Source organism: Euleptes europaea, chromosome 6 (genome assembly GCF_029931775.1).
Source record: "Euleptes europaea isolate rEulEur1 chromosome 6, rEulEur1.hap1, whole genome shotgun sequence".
Lineage (NCBI taxonomy): Eukaryota > Metazoa > Chordata > Lepidosauria > Squamata > Sphaerodactylidae > Euleptes > Euleptes europaea.
The window spans coordinates 9,908,955-9,922,970 of NC_079317.1; positions in this window are offsets into that span (position 1 = coordinate 9,908,955).

Consider the following 14,016-nt stretch of genomic DNA (forward strand, 5'->3'; position numbering starts at 1 on the left):
CTGAAGCCTCTAGTTCTACCCACTGGGGTAGATGTGTGACATTCAGCACCACACAGAGAACTTGGCACAAAACAGATATCTGTTTTGGGATGAACCTATGAGATTTTTCTAACAGCACCCACCACCCACAGAAGTCATAATGCCAATCCATGAAGCTCTCTGATCTTTGTACCCATCTTCAAATGACCATCTCAGTATATGGCACAAACTTTGAACATAGTTGCAGAGAGGGTAGCCATGTTGTTCTGCAGTAGAACAGTTAAATTTGAGTCCAGTAGCACCTTAGAGACAAATGAGATTTTCAGGATACAAGCTTTTAAGAGTCAAAGCTCCCTTCGTCGGGGAGTTTTGACTCTCAAAAACTCCCCCCATCAAGTCGCAGCCAACCTATGGTGACCCCATAGTTTTTTCAAGGCAAGAGATGTTCAGAGGTGGTTTGTAATTGCCTGCCTCTGTGTAACGACCCTTGACTTCCTTGGAGGTCCATCCAAGTAATAACCAGGGCTGACCCTGCATAGCTTCCAAGATCCAACAAGATCGGGGTATCCAGGTCAGGGCCTTACAAGGTATGGGTGGGGGTGTATGCTGGAAAGTGCCATCAAATCACAACTGATTTATGGCAACCCCGTAGAGTTTTCAAGGCAAGACACGTTCAGAGGTGGTTTGTCATTGCCTGCCTTTGTGTAGCAACCCTGGACTTCCTTGGATGTCTCCCGTCCAAGTACTATCCAGGGCTGACCCTGCTTAGCTTCCGAGATCTGATGACATCAGTCTAGTTTATACCCCGAAAATTTTGTTAGTCTCTAAGGTGCTACTGGACTTGAATTTAACTACACTTTGAACAGTTAAACATGCCACGTCAGAAATAGTTGCATGAATGGGCTTTGAGATAGTGACCAGCTGGTGATTGCCTGAAGATACCAAAAATAGTCTGTTTTCAGAATTAATCCATCTATCTCTGTGTCTATCCATGTATGTATCTATCATCTGATTTAAGGGAAAGCAATGAAGATTTCGCCATCTACTGGAGAATTTGTGTAGCATATCTCCAAGAAAAAACCATACAACCATATACAATTTTAAACATGTTGTAATAATTACTTTTCTGTTCATTACATTATACTATATTAGTCTATTGGTATTTATAAGATACTACCTGGCTTCAGTCTATGTAAATGTGGTAGTTTTTCAAAACCATCAATTTTGGTATTTTTAGTTAGATTTGTAGCCTCCTCCATTCCTGTTGTTAGATGCAGATAATAAACTGTGCCCATTGAAGTATGTATTTTAATGCAGTGGGAATTGGGTAATCCTAAAGGTTGTAGTCAGGAAAAGAGAAAAGACAAAAAAATCAATTGGAAACAGAGTACAGGCAAATGTAACGAATTAATTCTGCTCAAAATAAATCCTATTGTCAGAAGGACATAATATATTGCCTCAGGACATTAAAAATCATGCATCAAGAAAGGCAGAAGAATGGCGGAAAGGCTGACCAAACCTGACTTTCGGCTGAAAATGTGAGAGGACAAGAAATAAAACAGACTGTGACAATCAAATATACCGGGTTTATAGACCATGCATAACAGAGACATGAGTGGAGATCCATGTAAATCCCTCTCCATCCCTTGACCTTCTGTGTTGTTAGTGTTATTTTTTTAAACATCTGAACAATTGGAATGTTCACAAACATTGCATAACACCTCAGCTGCTAAGATGTCTGGCACATTCCCTTCAGTGCAAGCAAGTCAGAATTCTTGTCTTTGGTAGATACAGCAGTTTCACAAACTGCATCCTTTCTTTTCTTCATCTTTTTTCATAAATGTGTATAATTACGGGGTAAATTGGTAAAATAACTATCTGCAAAAAAAAAAAAAAGGTGTCATACACTGAAAGTTCTTTTCATATATATGGAGACACAGCAAGAGATGGATTGACTCAATCAAGGAAGCCACAGCCCTCAATTTGCAAGACCTGAGCAAGGCTGTTAAGAATAGGAGGTTTGGGAGGATGTTGATTCATAGGGTCGCCATGAGTCGGAAGCGACTTGACGGCACTTAACACGCACACCTATGGGTAAAAACATTGAAAGCAGTAACAATCAGCACAACAGGTCGATTTCCCTTTTTAATTGTTCAGCCTTGCCAAAGAGGATGCTTCCCACACTTCTCTCGGCAGCCAAAGGATTGGGGCTGGTCCTGAAAAAGCCAGAGCAAGAGCAGAAATCCTCCTAACCTCCCTCGGTGTTGCAACTGTGAGAAGTCCCATTTATTGATGGATATCGAACTTTTGAGAGGCAGTCCAGCAAGTCTGTGGGTCCCTGGCTATTAAGAGCAGGGCCAGCTCAAGGACTTTTGGCACCCTCTGAGAACGACTGTTGCCCCTGCCTCATGCCATGGGAAGCTGCTGCCTGCCCTTCTCTTTCCTACACTGCAGGGAAGCCACTGCCACTCTCATTCGCCCACACACACCACAGGGAAGCCAACCCCACTCGTGTCAGCCACACTGGCACCCAGACTGTGGCCTTGAAGCAGTGCAGGACTTCCCAAAGGAGTGGATTGGGAGGCAAAACAGCCCTGCAAAAGGGTCCCGCCACCAGCAAGCCCACGTCCTTGTGGAGGTGTGGTAACACAGCCAGCCTGCTCCTTCCCTCTCTTCCTCCAGCAGGGGGCAGGGACGTGGGCTTGCTGGGGTTGGGACTCTTTTGCAGGGCTGTTTTTGCCTCCCAATCCTCCTGCTGGAGGAAGAGAGGAAAGGAGCAGGCTGGCTGTGTTACCGCACCCCCACAAACACGTGAACATACATTCAGATGAACATGGGGAATCAGCTGGCATGTTTGTGCAGGGCACAGTAAACTGGGATCTTTTACCTAAAGAGGTGGCTGTGAGTTGCACGTCTTCAGTAGAAAAGGATGCCAGGGATCTGATTTAAAAGGAATACAAGAGTTGATTGAGGGATTTGGTACAACAGTGTGTGTGTGTTGGGGGGACTTATCCTAAGCAAATACTAGCAGTACTAAACCAAAGCACAGACACATTCTTTATCCCAATTAATATAGCAACAACTTACAGCTGCAGGCTGCCTGCTGGGGTGAGGGGCACTGCCCAGGGCTGCCGCTTGCTAAGGTAGACCCCCAACAACATGGACTCATAGGCTGGTTTTCTCACCCCTCTGCTGCCCTAGATAATCCTCTAGGTGGAACCTAACAGATGGTCTGGCCCTGATTAAACGCTTTAAGAGTTAAACACCAGCACTTATAATTGAACTTGGAGACAAACCAGCAGTAAATCTATATCATCATCACCATTATCATTAATATTACTACTAATAATAATAACCCACATTTCTCATTGGGACTCAAGATGGATTAAAAGTATGACAAAAACTTTTCAGTCAGTAAGCAAATTACAACATATGATAACAGTTGAAGCTTTAAAATGACGCAGTTATGCATCAAGATCTCATTAATATGGTAGGGTTTACTAGTTTTTACTTTAATCCTTCATTTGTTTTTCTGCAGCCAATATACTATGCCCTAGCAGATTATTCGAATCTGGTTTTGGTTTATCTTCTGTAAGACAAAAACTGACACAGTAGTTATCAAACAAGTAGGGTTGATAGTTGATTGTCTGTGGAAATGTCAATAGCATGATGAAGAAAAGAAAAATTCCCAAACTGAGAGACTGGTAATTGCCATCCAAGGTTACATATGAATTACAAGTAATATCCATCAAATTCATTACTAGAAGTACTTATGATGATGGTGGTGTGATAAATGTTCTCATCAAATAGAATCAATTGATTGCGCCACCATAAATTGCTTGGAGTTGTCAAATGCTGATTATCAAGACCCACAACCAAATAGCAAAAGATTATCCTTCATACATTTGCCCAAGCAATGTAACCTCCAACATAAATGCTTTTGTTATCAGTACATACCAGGGTCTGTGTTAGGAAATAATTCACACTTACATATTGAGACAAACTAATGCTCACCAAGGAAACAAAAAGGTCCCATTGGTCAAATAGTGAATTAATTGTAATTAAAAAACAAACAAAAACGAAACAGCTATACTCTTTTCAGCCTGAAAAGAGGAAAGACAAGAAGGCAAAGACGGAATATCAAAACAAAAATAAAGTTGTTATGGAAGCTGAATACAATTAAGTCAGTTTTCACAATGAAGATGAGAAATGAGGGAAGGACACAAGAGGTTGGGAACAAATTGGAAGAAATTACAACTTTCTGACTATTCACAAGAACCCAGTTGCTATACAGACACATGCTTATAATGAATCAGACCCTTGGTCCATCAAAGTCTGAATTGTCTACTCAGACCGGGAGCGGCTCTCCATGGTATCAGGTAGAGGTCTTTCACATCACCTACTTGCCTAGTCCCTTTAACTGGAGATGCCTGGGATTGAACCTGGGACCTTCTGCATGGCAAGCAGATACTCTACAAACTGAGCCACAGCCCCTCCCTATGAAGTTGCCTATTGGCCCATCAAGACTGGTCTTGTCTACTCTGACTGGACGAGGCTGTCCAGGATCTCTGGCAGTTGGAACTGGGAGCTGACAGTGAACTTATACTCCCTCTTGAATATAAAACAAAAAGTATAAAGCAGGAGAAAATGACTTTGTGGGAAATAAAAGCCATGGCATTTTGCAGAGAAATTAGCTAAGGAGATGGGAAAATAACAGAAGTTTGAATGTTGCGGTTTGTACTTTTTACAAAGAAACTTCAAAGATGTGTCTTTCTGGAATCCCATTTTTACGTCCAAACAGACATTCAGTTGCAGATGGTCCCCTTTTAGCAGTGAGATTTAAGCAAGAATGATCCATATAACTGACCCTTCCCCAAGATGTCTGGCATGTGTTCCTCTTTGGAACACCTGCTACCTTCCATCTTTAACTAGAGATACCAAGGAATGAACATGAGACCTTCTCCAAGTAATCATGTGCTCCACCACTGCTCCACAGCCCTGTCCTAAGACAGCCAGCTTGGTGTAGTGGTTAAGAGCGGTGGACTCTAATCTGGAGAACCGGGTTTGTTTCCCCAGAAGGAAGTCATGGCTACTAGTAAAAATGGATGCTAGTCATAATGCATACCTATTCTCTCCAGGATCAGAGGAGCATGCCTATATTAGGTGCTGTGGAACACAGGCAGGAGATTGCTGCTGCTGTTGTCTTGTTTGTGGGCTTCCTAGAGGCACCTAGTTGGCTACTGTGTGAACAGACTGCTGGACTTGATGGTCTGATCCAGCATGGCCTTTGTTATGTTCTTATATTCCTTGGGATGCCTTGGTTGTAGACCCTTCAAAAGATTTCAGAAAGTTTCACAGATTTCAGTAGAGACTGCTTAGGCTGTATCATGGCATTGCCAACAGTCATGAGGACTAGAAACTTTTAAAATTAAATCTGATGTTGAAGTAATAGAAGCCCTTATGGTCTGTCTAATCAGTCCTTGGTTCTTTCCACTAAAGCTCAGAAACTGGGAGCCCCCTTTCCAATTCAGCGGACATGTAGCTTGGACAATCTTTCTGTGACGGATCTCCTCTGTGCTACAGTATGAGTAAAATGAAACTTTTACAGGAAGAAAAAGAACATGAAAGCAAAGATACTGTATGTGATAATTGACCACGGCGATATACTTCCACGAAGCTGGCTTCCTCTTTGATATTTATGGAGGAATTGAACAGCTATGCGGTAACAGCAGCCAGAGTAGTACTAGCTGCGAAATGGAAATTGGATGAAAGTCTCAATACAGAAGAATAGAAGAGCAAATTGGCAGAATATGCTCTGATGGCGAAACTAACTAATCTAGTGAATCAAAGACCCAGAGAAGAATTTATTTTAAACTGGAGGCTCCATTATGCTTATGTGAGAACAACATGTTAAGAGGAGTTTGATATGGAAAACATCAAATTGGTGTTATTAAAATATATTTTTGTTTAAGTTGAACAGAAATATAGAAATCGACAATAAATACAGTATACTTTAGACTGTATCGGAATATAACGTGTATTTACACCCAGGGTAGAAATACATACTTTTGTTGATATAACTGAACAGTAGATAAGATTGTGAAGCATTATTGTAATCCCCCATCCAGCACTACCCTTTTTAAAAATATTTAAAAAAATATATCTACGGTCACAAATGGATTCATTGCTCAACATAAACCAATGCCATTTATACCACCGTCTGGTTGGCTTTCAGAGATTTCTTTCCTCCTGCCCTCCCTGTTAGATTTGGGCTAATGAGGCCACCCTTCCATTTGCAAGGCAAACAGTAAGGCCTAAAGTATTAAATGTTTTGCCAAAAGACAAAGAACACTTTTATGCTCATGACACTCGCTGGCTACTTGACTCAGCATAATTAGATGCTGTGAGAGGCTTCGCTCCTTTTCCGGGAAGCAGGATCTGTGAGTCACAGGGCAACATTGTGTTCCAAACGGCACAAGGATGTGAGCCTAACTGGGAGATGGATTTGCAGGAATCAGAGAGGCGGCTAAACTCTCTCCAGGTGCGCCAGGCAATTTGTGCTTTTCAAATTGACCTCCCAGCTTGGAGGGGGGAGGCGGGGGAGGAAGCAAACCCCTAGCAAAATTTCACAGATACCCACATTGATACGGCGGACAATTCCAACCGTTGTTATTAAGCATTGGGCTGAACTGGGTACTTGCTGGCCTGTATGACATTTCAGAAACTGGGAGGAGAAGACGAAGAAGAGTTGGTTTTTATATGCCATTTTCTCTACCTTTTTAAGGAGAATCAAACCGGTTTACAACCTCCTCCCCCTTCCTCGCCCCACAACAGACACCCTGTTAGGTAGTTGAGGCTGAGAGAGCTCAAAGAGAATTGTGACTGAACCAAGGTCACCCAGCTGGCTCCATGCCGACGAGTGGGGAAACCAACCGGGTTCTCCAGATTAGAGTTTGCGGCTCATGTGGAGGAATGGGGAATTGAATTCTGTTCTCCAAATTAGAGGCAATCGCTCTTAACCACTACACCACACTGGCCTTCTCACTCACTCACTCACTCATAGGGGTATCAGAATAATTGTGGGGGACTCTTCCCCAAAAGAGACAACTGACATTTTGGTACCCAACAGTCCAATATTTTTGAATACAGGAAGTGATTTTTTTATTCAAATTGAACACATTTGTACCTTGCGTTCATAATCAATTGGCTCTCATTCCACACTTTTAATGTCGTACTGTAGGACTTATCCCAAACACACAGTAGCAAACAAACACACAAATTAACAAAATGCTGATGGGTGCCACACTGTATACAAATTATAGAAGCTCAGAGTGTGTTCTACCTATTGAGAGAAGAATATCCCTGCTGTTTCCACTTGCACAGTTTTCTTTTTCATGCACGCGGCTGGTTTCAAAGACATATAGGCAGGTATACTAGCCAATCACCACACATACTATTTCTCATATGTTTGCACAATATTGTAACTATTTTCACATGCACTTGCACGATAGGAAACGGACATTCATCCTGAGTTTGGTGGCTTTTTTCATCGGATGACTGCTAAGCCAGAGACAGGTGAATTCCTTATATCGTTTACACAAAACAATCCTCAGGCTGGGAAAGGGCTCTTGCAAAGCCAGGCAGATTTGTATGAAACTTGCCACACAAAAAAAGTGTTAAACATTTTGTGCTTCAATGACTTTTATAATCCTCAAATTGGCGGTGGTGGGTGGGTGGGGCGTTCCAGTGGCTACCATTCACTCTGCTTGCAGAATGGATTTTTTTTTCTCTGCCCCCTTCTCTTCTTCTCCAGCCCCTTTCAATATATACCCACTAAAGCCGAGTTTAAAGACACAGGCTTTATGTTTTCTATTGCCCCAGAAGTTCGGACCAGAACCAACGGGTTGAAATTAAATCAAAAGAGCTTCCCTCTAGATATTAGGAAGAATTTTCTAACAGAGCAGTTTCTCAGTGGAACAGGTTTCCTCGGGAGGTGGTGAACTCTCCTTCCCTGGAGGTTTTGAAGCAGAAGCTAGATGGCCATCTGTCAGCAATACTGATTCTATGACCTTAAGCAGATCATAAGAGAGGGCATCTTGGGCATCTTCTGGGCATGGATTAGGGGTCACTGTGTGTGTGTGGGAGGTAGTTGTGAATTTCCTGCACTGTGTAGGGGGTTGGACTAGGTGACCCTGGTAGTCCCTTTCAACTATATTATTCTATGGTCCCTGGCAGGGAGACACACCAGAAGACGCCCACACACCAGAAGACGCCCCTGCCATCCAAGATCTACTTAAGGTAATATATTGATATGTTTATGTTTGTTTGTTTGCTGCATTTATGGTCCCCCTTTCTCGTTGAGACTCGGGGTGCATCCCTGAGTTACCAGAACAATATGAAGAAAGGCCCATATAGCACACACAAGGCAGCAAAAAAATACCGCACTTTGTATTCCCAGCGATGTATTAAGAGTTTGAAAATGTTATAAAAAACATCGCTTTAAAAGGGTTTTTGGATACCACGGCTTATAAATGGCTGGAAGATGTCTTCACAGCTAAAGGGGCCAAACAAAGTGTGAACAGTATTTTATAATGTTTTCAAACTCTTAATACATCGCTGGGAATACATAGAAAGTGCGAACAGTATTTTTTACAACATTTTCAAACTCTTAATACATTGCTGGGAATACAAGTGCGGTAACCGCCCGAGTTACCCAATTTGAAGCCTACTTCTTAACTTTGATCCCAGTGACTCTAAACTGGTTTCCATTCAAATCATTCGGCTTATCTGGGGCTGTGCCCATTAAACTAACTGACGGCTCTAGACCTAAATTAGGGGCTGCGCTGCGTATTTTTAAACCAGTTACCAAATGAGTGTAGCGCTCTGTATTCAAGAGTTTTCCATTGTGGCACTGAACAATACCTTTACCTTTGACCGTTCTTATAAGGGGCTGAAAGTGGTTTTTTGCCCGGCTGAAAATCAAAACGCAAGATTGACCAAGTCAAGGGATTACACTGATGCTTCTCCGCCCTCCACGTGTGGCCTTTGTTAGTGCGAGACAGAAAGCAGAAGAGAACCAAATCTAAAATCAATTGTAGCCAAAGCTTGAGGTATCATATTCGCTCTCTCAGCCTCCGCATCTGAAGGCGTGTCAAGGAAACGGCCTGTAAGGTTGAGAAAAGTACCCTGCTATCTTCCAGCACCTGCCGCCAGCAGAATCCGGATGCAGCTTTCTCCAGTTACATAAAAACTTTTAAAAAAATATTGAGCGTGCCTTTGTGGGTTTTAGTTGATCACCTCCAAGTTATCTTCTCTTCGCTAAAAATGGTTGCTTTAATTATCTGAAAAACAGAAGCCTAAGGACGTCATTTAAGGGAATGTTCCTTCGATACAGACAAGCATAACTGCGGGGTCAAATCGAAAAATCCATCTGGTCCTATTTCCAGCGGCCCATAAATCTGGGAAGCCTAGGAACAGTCTCCCAACGGTTGCGCCCCAACAACCCCTGTCCACTTGGCACGTTGCTATCTCTGATCTTGCTGGGGGGCTTAGTTAAGCTAACATGCTTAATACCTTTGGGTCCACCTTTCCTCCTCTACGAATTTGTCGAATCCCCACCCGTAAAGCCATCTAAGCCCTGGCTATTACCTCATCTCCTGGCCCTGAATTCCGTAGGCTCATTATTCATAGAATTAAAAAAAGGTCAAATTACCTTCCCTTGGCTAAATCTGCATCGACCCCCGGGGGTCTTTGCCGGGCAGGAGGGCAGGGGCATAATTGTCCGTTGCTGTGCCGAAAGTCACGGCTCCAGAGCCAGCTAGGCTTAACCAGCATTAAAACCCACCTCCCTCAATCCCCTGCGTAAACCTCTCCCTTTAAAAACAATGGGGACCTGCCTCCAATTACGCACTTAACGTCCCCTTTATTTCTACGAACGAGATTTCAGCAGGCGCTTAACGCTTCCATTGAAATGAATGGAATTTTACCTGCTTCGTTGCGCTGCGCCTATAGTTCTTTACTTCCTGGAAAAGCCCAGCTTACACCCGTGTCACAGACCGTATCGTTTGCATTTCAAATGCCATGCGGAAGAGGTCGTCCCTGCATCTGATGAAGTGGGTATTCTAGCCCACCAAAAGCATGCGCCACAATTAAGTTGCTAGTCCTTAAGATGGTACCAGCTCCTTTTTTTGGCCATTTCTGCATGGGAGGTTTAGCCTTGGATTTGGCCGCTGTCTAGATGCACATTTTTCCCATCCGAATTTTCAAAACTCAATAGTAAGCCCCCATGCAGAGTTTTGAGAATCCAGATGGGGAAAATGTGCATCTAGAGAGCGGCAAACCCAAGGCAAAACCTCCCGTGCCTTTGTTTGTTTGTTTGTTTCACTGCAACAGACGAACCTATCTGGTGGAAAGTAAGGTCGAGTCGCAGCTGACTTAAGGCGACCCCATAGGGCATTCAAGGCAAGAGAGGAATGGAGGAGGTTCGCCATTGCCTGCCTCTGTTGCGCGCCCTTCTGGAATCGGAACCCATTGTTTGTAGAAGGACCCTATTGATAGTTTTAATTCAAGCGGTCACCCCAAGCAAGCTTAGCTCCTTTGGAGTTAATACTACTATGCAGGTTCTTTTCGAATGGGGATTGTCAGCCTTCTAAAAACACTTTCCTGAGAGTAAGCACCACTGAATAAATGTGTGTGTGTTAAGTGCCATCAAGTCTGACTCATGGCGACCCTATGAAACAACGTCCTCCAAAACGTCCTTATCTTTAACAGCCTTGCTCAGGTCTTGCAAACTGAGGGCAGTGGCTTCCTTTATAGAGTCGATTCATCTCATGTTGGGTCTTCCTCTTTTCCTGCCGCCTTGCACTTTTGCAAGCATAATTGTCTTTTGCAATGACTCTTGTCTTCTCACAGTGTGACCGAAGTAAGATAGATCGCCTCAGTTGAGTCATTTTAGCTTCTAGGGAAATTAGCAGGACTGTGAATTAGACCTGATCCCGATTGCTGTCCAAAGTCTCAAGTCCTGCCCCGTCAAAAGCCACTTCAAACCTTATCCTCCGGTGTAGATGGCTGGCATCTCCAGGTATAGCCACCAGGAAGGGTCCAATTTGAAAACCAATATATTTCCCCCATGAAATTCATTCCAGGCGTGGGGTTGCAATCCGGTCCTTTTTTCCCCGAGAGTAAATGCCAATATTTAACACTAACCCCCCCCCACACACACACACACACTCACAGTTATATTTACTCGAAAGCACGTTCAATTGTGGGTGTTAATATAGAACTGACTTCTGGAACAATTTGAATCGGAATAGACGCGCTTTAAAGCAAGCCGAGACGCCCGCGGGAGGGCAAGCTGCTGAAAATGCTTTTCAGGTCGTTTTACCCTCGGGGTTTTTGCGATTTTACTCGGGCGTCTTTCGCATCCAGAACCTGGCGTTCTGGGAAAGCGCTTGGGGGAAAGGCCGAAAAAATCATACGAAAGAGACGCCGCTCCCCGCCGCCCAGTTCGGCGCTGAGCTGCGTAAAGACGCGGGCGTTTCTCTATTCATGAGAGGTTTTGCCTTGGATTTGTCGCTCTCTAGATGCACCTTTTCCCCATGTAATTCTCAAAGAATTCTCACATTGAAGAAAGCTATTCCTCTACCCCTAGTCCATAAATAGATTAAAAAAAAAAACTGGGTTCCTTGCCATTTATAATTGCATTAAGATTACTTATCTGTAGACACAAATGATCTTCATAGGGTGTTGAAGAAAGCTGATAGGAAGAAAGTAGATTCCTTTGAAATATGGTGTTAGAGGAAAGTGTTACGGATACCCTGGACTGCCAAAAACAAAACAAAAAAACAAATCAGTGAGTTATAGAGCAAATCAAGCCCGAACTGACCCTAGAAGCTAAAATGACAAAACTGAGGCTATCGTATTTTGGTCACATTATGAGAAGACAAGTCTCACTGGAAAAGACAGTCATGCTAGGAAAAGTTGAGGGCAGCTGGAAAAGAGGAAGACCCAACAAGAGATGGATTAACTCTATCAAGGAAGAATCCGCCCACAATTTGCAAGATTTGAGCAAGGCTGTCAAAGACAGGACATCTTGGAGGACTTTAATTCATGAGTCGGAAGCGACTTGAGGGCACTTAACACACACACAATTCTCAAAATTCTGCATGGGGGCTTATTGTTGAGTTTTGAGAATCCGGATGGGGAAAAGGTGTATCTAGAGAGCGGCAAAATCTCCCAGGCATAAATGGATAGGGAGGGAAGGGGCCGTGGCTCAGTGGTAGCACATCTGCTTGGCATGCAGAAGGTCCCAGGTTCAATCCCCGGCATCTCCAGTTAAAGACACTAGGCAAGTAGGTGATGTGAAAGACCTCCGCCTGAGACCCTGGAGAGCCGCTGCTGGTCTGAGTAGACAATACTGACTTGGATGGACCAAGGGCCTGATTCAGTATAAGGCAGCTTCATCTGTTCATATGATTGATCTGCCTCTGAGGACGCCGAGCTCTGGGTCTAACTGCGGTTCGGGTGCCTCCTAAATCCGCCTTGCGCGGAGGGGAGGCTCCGGACGCCCCTTCCTCTGGGAAGGGGCCGCCTTTCCCCGGCGCATCCCGCGCTCTCCCCCCCTGTTCCCCCGGCCTGTCGGCTTTTATGAAAATGAGCAGTATTGAAAGGCCGTCCCGGCCGCCGGCTCCGAGCTCGGCATAAATGAGGGGAATGGCTCCGAGGGTTTTCTTGCAAGTGAACTGTGAGGATCTGTGAAAATAATATCCGGGCTTTCCGTCAGAGTGAACTTCGCCGCGTAGCCAGCCGTGCCTTAATCTGACCCGACACCTCCAAACCATCTGCGCTATGAATCCGCCGTCTGATTTACCAGATCTCGCCGAGGAAGAGTCGGAGTGTGCTTGATACTAAAGAAAAGACTGTCCCCGTCTCCCTCTCTCTCTCTCTCTCGTTCTCCTCCGCCTCCGTTTCGCCTTCTCTCTCTCTCTCTCTCACAGGCACACACACACATGCAATCTTTGCCGAGCAAGACTGTGGAAGAACACGGAAATACTGTCCATTTCATTCCACGGGGCGGGCGGCCAAATGAGCTTCGCTGTAAAAAAAGATTTTTTTTAAAAAAAAATTAAATAAAAGGAGTCCCAAAGGTTCAGCCGGGAAGGCATTTCTTTTTGACATCTGCGGGTGGGGCCGAAAGAGATAGCAAGAAAAGCCAGGAAGGTGGTGGTGGTGAGAATATATTTACGGCCTTGCATTAAAATGGAATTTCATCCCAAATAGGTTTTCAACCTTTTGCGATATTCTGGGGGTGGGGAGGAAGAAAAGTGTCATATGTCGGTCGGTCCTTCCTTCCTGTTCATCTATCTCCCCCATCTTTCTTTCTTTTCCTCTATCTCTCCATCTTTCTTTTCATCTATCTCTTTCTTTCTTTTCATCTATCTCCCCATCTTTCTTTCTTTTTCTCTATCTCTCCATCTTTCTTTCTTTTATCTCTCTCCCTCCATCTCTCTCTCTCTCCATCTTCCTTTCCTTAATTGCAGATCCTACCTTTCCCAGAACATCATAACATTATTACCAATATTATTACATCTCAAGAGCGGGAAAGAAGGTTCCCCATCACACATACACACACACCCGCACACTTTCTTAACCTTCACTGGCTTTTCTTTTCCAATCACGGGGAAGAATTATGAGAACTGGGGGGGGGGTTCGGGGGGGAGGAAGAATTATGACGGGGAGATTATCAATAATTGAAAAGATTCCTGGAGTTGCTCGCTTTGACCTACCAATGACTTCTCACTTCTTCCGCGGCCTTTCTGGGTGTTGATTTCAAAAGAAAACAGCGAGGCTTAAAAATTTTTTGGGGGGTGGGGGGTTAAAGAGGCAAATGAAGGAGGCGAGCGGGCAAGGGGCTCCGGCAGAGCCCGAGACCGCGCTGGAACTGAGCGGATAGCGTCAATCGCTGCCCTGGCAGGAGTTTCAGAGTGTTAGTCTGCAGGAGAAGGGATGGATTGGAGTAAAGGAAGAAGAGGAAGAGGA